The sequence below is a fragment of the Brachypodium distachyon genome, chromosome 4 (assembly GCF_000005505.3).
Source record: "Brachypodium distachyon strain Bd21 chromosome 4, Brachypodium_distachyon_v3.0, whole genome shotgun sequence".
NCBI classification, from domain to species: domain Eukaryota; kingdom Viridiplantae; phylum Streptophyta; class Magnoliopsida; order Poales; family Poaceae; genus Brachypodium; species Brachypodium distachyon.
The window spans coordinates 28012076-28023252 of NC_016134.3; the positions used below are offsets into that span (position 1 = coordinate 28012076).

Genomic DNA, 11177 nt, shown 5'->3' on the forward strand with positions numbered 1-11177 from the left:
CGTTCTTATCCGCGGACGTTGCCCGCCCCGAGGCGCTAGCACATCGCCTCCCCGGGGCAAGCGCGTCTTCAAATCTTTGACCTCGCTCTGATACCGAATGTTGGGTTTTCCTAAAGATCAAGACATGAAGACGCACACGCAGAAACGATCACACAATTATTTGGCCAAGGGCGCGTATCGTGCCCTCTATTTTTCTCTTTATTTTTTTCTCACAAATCCACGACCTGATTACAAGCTACGCTGACTACGCGTGTATTTATACACGCACGGCCAGGACACACCTAGTACTATTCGGACTCCAGCTCCAACTCGTACTTGAAACTAACTTTACTCCTAACTCACACACGGCCATGACTCTTAATCCTACTTGGACTAGCACTCTCAAACTCACCTAATCCTAGTAGAACCCAAACTCAAGATTAATTCTAACAGTTCTAGCCTAAAGGGATGATCTAAAAAAAGTCTGGTGGGCAAGGGATTCAACTGCTTTGTCATGGACCACGTAGCGGCTCTCTGTCCCAATGAATGTCGCCGCTAGTGTTATTTGGCTTCGACTATCTTGCGCGATACTGCGGGCAACCCAGAATCCCTCTCGTACGTTCTTCGGACGCTTCTTTTCCGGCCTCCCCACTATATCCGACTCTCCTGGAGAATGTCTGTCTCTGCCTCCGCCCTCCCTGGTGTCAGCCCTGCCCGCTTGCTTTTGTGGGGCGCCGGTGTCCTGGCCTCACGCCCGTTAGTGCAGCGTCCCTCACTCCCAGGAAATCCGATATGATGAGGCGGCACTCTCTTGGAGTCTTGTGGTTTCGACGGTGGCAGCTTTCGTGATGTCCGGTGTCATTGGCCGGCACTGTCCATCGGTGGCTGGTTACTTCTTGTTTCATCGCCTCTGGCCTTCGAACTACCCCTACGGCCCTACGTTCTGGATTCAATGTCGCGCTAGAGCGGTGCAAGCACGACGCCGAGTGGGCAATGGAGAGGGACCAGCAGGAGGCAGGAGCTGGTCGTCCTTTCTGACTCCGACGGCGAGGCCGCGACGCCGGCATGGCCGCGGACTTATGTTACTACCTCCGATCTTAAATTTTTGTCGAAATATTACATGTATTTAGATGTTTTTTTAAAATAAATACATTCAACAAGAATTTAGGAACGGAAGGAGTAGCTTTTAACTAAATTTCGGTTTAGAATGTATGAACTCTTTTAATTAATAATCGCAAGTTTAAGCTACTCTTGTTATCAAAAATTCATGTGTTGATGTGTTGTTTTGGTATATGCGATTCAACACGTGAAATGATGTACTCACTCCGTCCGCAAATAAGTGTACGTGCAGGAATTTCAAAAAAATTAGCAAATGACTTAGAAAATGCATTGGGAATGTATCAACCACCATCTCTCTCCTGTTTAATTATCTCACCTCCAATGAGCTAAGTGCATGAAAAATGTTATTGATTTAATTTCCGTGTAATAAGAAGCTATTTTTCTTAGTGTAAAGTGCTTTGAAAAGAGAGACGTACACTCTTTTGTGGACAAATTTTAAACCCACATGTACACTTATTTGTGGACAGAGTGAGTATGTTATTATTTTCAAATTTACAGTACAGAACTTTCGTATTTTGGTAATCCGCATAACCATTTTGCGGATCTCCCTTTTACGGGATCGGTTAGAGATGCTCTTGTGCAAGCAATGAACTCTGACAAATCGTGCTGACGGCAACATCACATAAAACAGTGGACATAGTTTGGATCAACTAAACTGATAAATAGCTGCTAGATGTGAAAGTGTGTCTACATATGTATTCCTCGTGAAATTTACTCAGTTTGTACTCTCATTAATTAGGCATGAGTGAATAGGACACTGACTATGCCTTTCCTATTGCACACCAGGATCTTCAACGACTCAGGGGACAACCTGTTCCCAGTTGTGTTGGACCTAACAAACAAGCTTATGGACAAAATATTTGCAAATCCTAAAAGACTGATGCAAAATTTAAATGGCGATTCCATATTCAATCGTATCCTGATGGGGCCCATACAAGTTGCCCATCTCATTCTCCAAGCACTATCCTTGCCAGCACTGCTCATGGTCCTAATTGCAACTGCCATTTACATTTTTGGGCCTGTTGCCTGCATCATGCTCTCAGCATGGCGCATAGGGCAACGCGACTATGGAGACACCCTGATAGATGATAGCAAAAGGAACCTGGTGCCAGCACTGGACATATTTTACACTTTGGTTATTTGCCAAGGCGTGCTCTTCTTCTCGTGGTGGTTGATTGATCACGCAGCGGTATGGATTGTGGTTTCGCTCCGTAAAGAATGGAACTTGCCGAAAGAGTGGGGAATCACATCGCTCGTAGAGTACCTCTTCGACACCCGATTGAAATGCTGGCGTGACCCTGCATCCATAGATGGTGTCAATTTAATCAACTATGCTGTTGATTTGCTGGACTCTGGGTTGCAGAAAGACTATCTCTCAGGTGCAAGGCTGATTGACACCTTCATTAAGCTGGAGGCTGATGTAAAGTCACTGCTCCTGCCCTCTAGACCAAAGATTCAGAAGCTGATCGATACCTTGGGGTGGAGAAGCAGCGACACGGAGATCAGGGAGCTGGCTGCCAGGATCATCGCGTATCTTGCCAGTGACATCCATCTAACCCAGTTTCCTGGGTCAGTACGGTGCATATCCTCTCTGCTTGATACCACCGCACTGCCATATTGGAGCAACAAACAAAGGCAGCATCAAAGTAAGATGCAACAAGTCCCACATGATCACTCCCCTCAAAGTAAGTCAGAGAAGGGCTCCAAGCAGCCTAAGTTGGAGTGCTGCCTCAGGTCTCTGTCTGTTGGCATTGACTTGGAGGAGGCCCTCCGGCATATGCTTCTTAAAGGAGAGAAACCGCCTGTTTTTAACAACAAAACAGAAGAGTTAGTTTACCTTGCTAAGGAGGAGGAGCAACGCAATGAAGAAAGGGCCAAAAAACAAGATGAGAAGAAGCAACGCAATAAAGAAAGGGCCAAAAAACAAGATGAGAAAAGGCAACGCAATAAAGAAAGGGCCAAAAAACAAGAAGATGAGGAGGAGGAGCAACGCAATGAAGAAAGGGCCAAAAAACAAGAAGATGTGCAGCACAAGGAAGTGGACAGGGAACTGACAAAAGGTGATGACTTGAATAGGCTGATTCTGGAAGGCTTGACGATTCTTGAGAGGCTCGCATCCGACCAATACAACTGCAGGGACATATGCAGCAGCACCAACGGTCTCCTCCCCAAGATAATGGCGCCTCTGTACTCCCGTACACTAATCCAAGATATCAACATACGTGCGTGGGCTGATGTAGTAAATGGATCATTCAAAGTTGTGCACAGGCTCATTCATGCTCCTGGGAGGACCGGCACAAGGTTGCGTCATGAAATATGTTCTAGCAACCAAGCAGAGGTCAACTTGAAGGGAATTCTTGATCAGCGTGGGAAAATTAACAAAGAACTGCTGATGCATGCCATAGAGATCCTGACAGAACTGGCTTCAGATTCACCAACCAAGCTCAGCAGGGAAACAAAAGACAGCCTCATTCACACGCAGATGGAGATCTTCCTTGCTGTTGATGAAGAGAAAGAAAAAGCCGACACCAAATATGTCAAGCTTAAAGTTACAGCAGGGAAAACACTGGCCTTACTATCCAAGACACAAACTACCTGTGTGTTTATAATGGGGAAAGAACAAAATATTGTTGCTCATCTCAGTGGAATATTGAAGACCAACAACAATATCAAATACAAGACAATAGCAGCGGAGATATTGGAGAATTTGTGTACTACATTGGACAAGAAACTTGTGAAGGACTCGTTGCTTCCAACGGTGAGTGTACACAAACATCCATATCCATGTGTCAGTTATTTGAACTTTACTAAGTGAAATTATTGTTGCAGGTCCACGCAGAAGTACTGACCTATAAAAGAGAGGCCCCAACAGAAACATCTCAACAAAAGGAAGATGCACTGAGTTTATTACGTGTCCTGATCCACAAAGTACTGTTCTGTAAGAGAGAAAAGCGAACGGAAGTGTCCCAGAGAGAATCTGCAGCAGGAGACGATGAAGAAAAGCAACTTCCAAAACAAAAAGACCAAATCAAGTCATCCGACCAAGCAAATGAGGAGCAAATGGTTTTGGTGGAATGGCAAGAGGCATTGTTATCCCTTACTTTGGTGATACGTAACAAACTGATCACTCCAGAAGTGGCTCCAGAAATTTCCCTAGGAGATGGAGAACTTGTGGCAGCGCTCAACACTATAGTACAAGACAACCTTCGGATCACTACTAGCTGTCTGAGATTGAGAATCGTCAAGCTTTGTGGTCAGATTGCGTTATTAATGATACCAGGCAGCCAGTACACTATGCTGACCCAGTATACGGAATTAGTGAAGTCACTGTCTACGGCTTCAGAGCTCATGTCTAACCTTGAGAGCGGCATGCTCTTCGCTGGGACTGATTACGGAATGAAAAATTCAGTCAGGCCTCTCCTCTTCGATCTTGAGAACGACCTCAAGAAAGCCATCAAATCATTTGAACACAGCCATGGTTCCTAAGATATGATGTCCTTTTTCTCGAGAGAAAATAAGTGTGCTTCCAGTTCTTGGAGGCATGCCCCTTGGCGTCTTATATTTCAAGATTTTATTATGAACTGTGTGTTGTTCATTAATGTTGTTCAAACTGTACCCATTGGTGTTTGCTTTCGATAAATTAGGGCTGTCAAGCCTTGTGTCTAAAATGTTGTACCCACTTTAGTAACAAGTACAGTACTACATTGTACTACCTCCGTCCAACAATAAGGGGCGTATTAGCTTTTCTTTAACCAACGCTTTGACCACAAATTACTCTATTAATATTTAGTTATATGACATAGTTTCATATCCATTATATTCCTACTCAAGGATCTTTGCTTATGGTTATGATTTTGATCACATTAGTCACGTATTCATGAAGTAATTCGTGATCAAAGGTTTGGTCAACCGAACCCTAATATGTCCCTTATTGTTGGACAGAGGGAGTACCGTGTGTGGCTGCAACAATGATGGATAGAGATAAGAACTCCGTATGCTCAATAATGGTTTCACTGGCTTGGGTCGGTCTGTAACACCGTCAATGATAGTAACGACTGATTTATTTCTCAAGGAAATGCACCCAAATTAACCGAAAAGACTGATAACAAGGCATTACCACAAGAGAAATAACGATATTGGAGAAGGGGACTCACTGATCTCTTCTCAGAGAGTGCAGCGACGGCGCGGCATCTCCGGCGGCCGGCGGCGGCGGCGGCAATACGGGTACCGGCGGAGATCATGCCGAGTTGGGGGCTTGAGTCAGGAGGAGGAGGAGGAGGAGGGCGCGAGGCGGATGGATTTGGTGTACACGTGCCCCCAGATCGGTAAAGGGGAGTTCCGCCGCTGCCGGCTCCTACGGCCACCTAGGGTCCCCGGCGTCCGCATCTACCGAGTACGCATCAAGAACAGAAGAAGACCTGGACTGGGTCAGCAGAACACGTGGCCCCCAAGACTCAACTCTAGTGAAGTTCGAATTTAAACTTGGAATTTTAAAAGGGACTGCGTAGTAATATTTTTCCTACTTCCGGGGATGCAAGAAATCTTAACTTTCTCGTAACTCACAAGTCCGACTTCTTAAAATTTGATCAGATTTATAGAAAAATCTACGAGCACTTATTACGACTCTAAATTACATTTATTAAATCCATCGTGATATATTTTCATAATATAATTATTTCATATTCTAAAAGTTGTTAATTTTTCCATATGCTTGGTAAAACTTTAAAAGAGTTTGACTTCGAACAAAGTTAGGGCTTCTTAAATTGAAAAAGGAAGAGTCACTTCTACATAATTCTCTGCTTCTCTGAGGTTGGTACCATCATCTGCGCTGGGTATCCAGACGAAATGATGAAGAGCAGGCTACGTCCGTCAATGCTACCGATCCGAACCCGCGACAACGCCATGTGCATGGAAGGATGCGGCAATGACGCAGCGACATGTTCGAGAGGGACCGTCAACGTCCTTGACGCACCACATGCACTTAACTTTTATCCACCACCGAGCTCGTGCCCATCGCCTCCGACTCCTCCATCACTGCCTCTCCTTCACCACGATTCTTATACTCCGTCTCCATCGCCACCGACTCTTAACTCCGTCTCCATCGCCACCGACACTACTACAAAACAGTGCATATGTGACGAGTCATCATCTCCTTTCACGCCTGTCATTGATGACCATAATCAGTCACGGGCATACCACGCCCGTCACTGATGACCCTCATCAGTAACGGGCATACCACGGCCGTCAGTCGCCTGTTCGCCCGTCATTGATGACCCCTTATCAGTGACGGGTGTAGTACGCCTGTCACTGATGACGCCTCATCGCTAACGGGCACGCGGGGCCCGTCACTGATGACCACTCATCAGTCACGGGCACGAGGGGCCCGTCACTCATGGTTCGATGTGAAAAATAACAAAATTCACAAAACACACATCAGTGGTGGGCTTTAAATCTAGGCCCGCCACTGATGATCCCTCGAGACATATGAAGATTGAAAAAATCATAACTAATTCATAAAAAATTAGAAAAATGTGATTCTTTTTGCTGAAGTCTTATTTTTTCTTGCTTAACAAAGTGGAATAATAATATCATATGATAACATTTGAAAAATGACATGTTTATTACGATCTTGTTATTTCCCATAGCTGAACTTTAGGTTTTAAACCAAATACACTACTACAATACGGTTATATCTCACGGCCTATCAGTAACGGGTCCGGCGCGACCGTTAGTGATGAACATCATCACTGTCGGTCACCGTCCCGACCATCACTGAAGAACAGATGGGGGTCTGCCCATCCCCGGCCAGCCAAACATTAGTGACGGTCGCGCTCGCCGACCGCCACTGATGTACCATCATTCCCCACGAGAGTCATCAGTGACGGTCGCTCTCTGGTCGACCGTTAGTGATTAGTTGTACATCACTAACGGTCGCCCGGACGCGCCCGCCACTGATATGCGTGCACAGATCTCTAACGGTTGCCCGGACGCGCCTGCCACTGATGTTTCGCGCATCACTCTCGGTCACCCGCGAGCGACCGTTAGAGATATCCGGCTGATCAACACTCATGTTGTCGCGACTTAAATAGATCGAACAGAGCCGCAGCTGGTCACGCTGTGCGTCTTCGCTGACCAGCTGCGGCCACTTTCTCCTCCAGTGGCGGTGAAGCCCTGGCCAAAATCCATGGCGGCGGCGCCCTGCAGCAGGTCCTCTCCTCTACTTCGTCTCTCCCCCGGCCCCATCTCTTCTCTTCTCTTCAATCTAGCATCTCGAGCTCCCCCAGGCCGACGGTGGCCATTTTTTGGCTAGCTCGGCCGCCGGCCGCCGCCCTCCATCAATTCCTGGCTCGTGAGCTCTCTCCTCCCTCTCTTCTGTTTCCCCACCCTGATCTCTCTCTCCGGCCTCTAGCTAGCTAAATCCGTCCGCCAATGCCGATGAAGCTCCATTTTTTGAGCTCCGGCCGCTGGCCAAATTGCGCCCTCCTCTCGTCGCTCCGAGCTTCCCTCTCCCTTGCGAGCTCTCTTTCCCTCCTGATCTTTCTCTTCGGCCTCCAATTGCTCTACGAATGTCCCCAATTTCAAAATCCCTAGCTAGATTCAAATTTCAAATTTTTAGTTAATTAACCCCTTAATCCCCTTGTTAATTATTAGGCTAACTATTTTGCTTTGTGTTTTTCTTGTGTATTGTGTTGTAGATCGAAGGACTGTCTTGGATGTACGTCACGGAAAGAATCAATGCTCATTGGATAACCGAATGGATGGTCTTTTTTGAAGTCGCCAAATGTGATATGAAAAGAAAAGGTCTTGTGATGATGTGTTGTCCATGTCGCAAATGTGGAAACACATCCATGATGAGGCCTGAAGATGTTCAGATGCACGTGCTGGCATCGGGTTTTGTGGAAGGTTATGCACGTTGGACTTGTCACGGGGAGGATGCGGTTGATGTCGGTAGCGACAGCGAAGATGATCATGGCCTGTAGTATGATCTGGCGAATGATTCCGAGGAAGAAATAATGGTCGATGAGGAGGCTAACGTGGAAGGTGAAGGAGATCCACGTGGCAGGATTGCCGAAATGCTAGATGACCAGTACCTACGGGACCAGCTGGAGGACCCTGACGATGAGGCGGAGTGTGCGAAGTTCAAAAAATTGTTGGAGGACGCAAACACACCCTTGTATGATGGAGCTGGCGAAGAAAACAACGTGCTCGAAGTAACGCTCGAACTTCTGAGGCTGAAGGCAGCATCATGCTGGTCAGACAAGGGCTTCACGGACTTGTTGAGTTACCTTGCTTCGGTTTTTCCACAGCCAAACAAGTTGCCCAAGAGCACATACGAGGCGAATAAGATTACATGCCCGTTTGGATTAGATTGCGTGAAACATCATTCATGTCCAAACGACTGCATGGTATACATTGGAGATTACGAGAACCATGAGAGTTGCCACATATGCGGTGCATCGAGATATAAGAAGAAGAACGCCAGAGCTGGCGAAGACGATCGGGAAAAAGTGATGGAGGGTAGGCCGGCAAAGACTGTCTGGTATCTTTCGGCAGGTGACCGATTTGAGTGTTGGATGCAGAACATTAAGGACGCGAGGTATGTCGTCCATCCTGACGGGCACTATCGTGTGGAGGAATTTGATGTCTTAAGACACCCTGCCGATGGGACTCAATGGAGGAACTTCGACACGGCATTTCCAGATTTCGGCGAGGAGCCCAGAAACCTGAGGCTCGGTCTCAGCACTGAGGGGATAAATCCTTTCGAAAACATGAACAACAAGCACAGCACATGGCTAGTGATCTTGTTTGTCTACAACCTTCCTCCATGGTTAATCATGCAGAGAACGTACATCCACCTGTGCATGCTCATACAGGGTCCAAAGCAGCCGGAAATTGACCTAAATGTGTATCTGTAGCTAGTGAAGGATGAGCTGAAGCAGCTTTGGAGCCCTGGCAGAGTGGTTTGGGACGCAAACAGGAGGGAGTACTTCACGATGAGAGCAGCGCTTCTGACCTGCGTGCATGACTACCCCGCGAATAGAAATACTTCATGCCAGGTGACACATGGCTACAAGGTCTGTACAAAGTGCGGGGAAAATACGACATCAAAGAAGTTGCCTGCTTCATCCAAAATTGTTTACATGGGCTACCGAAAATGATTGGATGCTAAAGAACCTTGGAGGGATGATAAGAAAATGTTTAATGGGAAGACGGAGCACGGGACAGCGCCGAAGGAGAAGTCTGGTGTAACACACCGAAATTTTCTAAAAGTTAATTACTGGATGAACCAGAGGAATAAACTAAAATTCGACGTTTTGGACCATAAGTCGTATCGAAGATCGGAGACCATGGTTGGATTCGTTTCGTCTCATCGAGTCGATCGAAAACGAGTATAGGTTTGTTAAATTTGGAGTCCCAACCCATAATTTGGAGCAGCTTTTTATTCGCAGCCTTTAAATAATTTCGGATTAAAAAAATAAATAAAATAAAATGCATCGTTGTTTGTTTTCTGTTTCTGATTTGGATAAGGGCAGCTGATAAATCCCCTTGGGCCTTGCCTTGCAACCGGAAGCCCACACGTAAATCCCATGTTTATTCCCCAACTGCCAGCCACCGCCGCCTAAGGTTCCTCTAGCTGCTGCCGTTAACTGCCTGCTGCCGTCAACTGCCTGCTGCCTGCACCGCTGTTCTGCTTCTCGGCCATGATCTGGTCAACCCGATGGCTGCCGAAGGCCACCCTGAACATCCGCTCGCCATCCTGATCCATCCCCTTGCAATCCTTGTTGTCAGGTATGAGTTCGGGTATGAGATTGATCTGGACCGAAGCCTTTTGTTCTAGGGATTTGATTGGAGATGGATTAAGTTGTTTTTCTGCCGGCTTTTAGTTCTATTGTTTGTGCTCAACGCTGTCCTTGCTGGTGTGACTAGTAATTTAGTACTACTTGCAATCAACAATTTAGTATTACTTGCAATCGAAGAAGAGAAACATGTTTAGAACTGGAGCCTACTACTGTTGTAATTAGAGGTTTTGATCTTCTAGTTTTGTCCCCACTTATCAATTCAGTGGCTATTTTTGTGTGTGGCTATTTAATCTAAGCTACTAGTTAGCTCTCTGTACAAATGAAACCATCGAATAAATTTTGTATGTGTGTGGGCTACTGTGTCATGTTTGGTTGCTTCAATCGGTAGAACTCAGAGGCAGCAACCACTTAGATTCTAAACTGGCTTTAAACAGCTGAGAATTTGGAGATGCTACTTAAAGAAAAGTCGTAGATGTCTTCGGTAGCTTTCCATCGATATATTGCTTTCTCAATTCCGATAATCTATGTTGAAGTTATTGGCAAAACAGTGGTATTGCTTGATAGTTTTTCTTGTCCACACAGGTTATTGTCAACGTTCCTTTTAGACAAAATAGTGTCATACCTGAACTAATGTCATAACCTGAAAGTTGTAGTTACGTTCCTGCCGGTCATCATAGTGTGCTTGTTCTTTTGGTTTGGTGGACTCTAGCATTACTTAGTCAAGAACCAAAACTGTACAGAAAAGGTTTCAGAGGCTAAATTTAAGAGAAAGTTACTAGTCTGGTTTTGTTCGAGTGCCATGTCAGTTATATTTACCTCTTGGTTATCAAAGGGCTAGTTCTAAAGAGGCCTTCATACAGGTTTTTCATGTTCTAGGACGAAGGCTATTTGGTGGATCGTTAACAGGAATTGAGGCAAGTGCATGACAAACCCTTGTGATATTGTTTGCCATCGTTGTTTGGTTATTCGAGTTTCTATTTGATTCCTTTGGTGTTGTGCTATGGGAAAGTTTTGTTTTAAGCCAGGGCGGTGAGTAAGTTACAGGTAACTATTTCGGTGCGGTCGGTGAGGTAAGTTACCGTGTAACTATTCAGGTGAGCTTTTGCTAGGTTGGTGAGTAATTCACGTGTTTAACTATTCCGGTGCGGACGGTGAGAAAGTTAACGGTTTATATTCCGGAATGCTTCAAAAGTACAAAGTTTTTAAAAAGATTTGATGGCCTTATTTGCATTGCGCTTTTAGAATGCGTATGTTCTCATTTTCGGCTCTATATTGTAC

The 11177-nt window shown here is 45.8% G+C and overlaps 1 long non-coding RNA gene across 1 annotated transcript; it reads right to left on the bottom strand.

Moving 5' to 3' along the window:
- Positions 1-1772: 1772 nt before the first annotated feature.
- Positions 1773-5537, bottom strand: LOC106866752. The gene is made up of 3 exons (XR_001407632.2): positions 5253-5537; positions 2572-2900; positions 1773-2396 (listed from the first exon to the last, which is right to left on the bottom strand). It is a non-coding gene; the product is annotated as an uncharacterized LOC106866752 (long non-coding RNA).
- Between the last annotated feature and the right edge of the window lie 5640 nt (positions 5538-11177).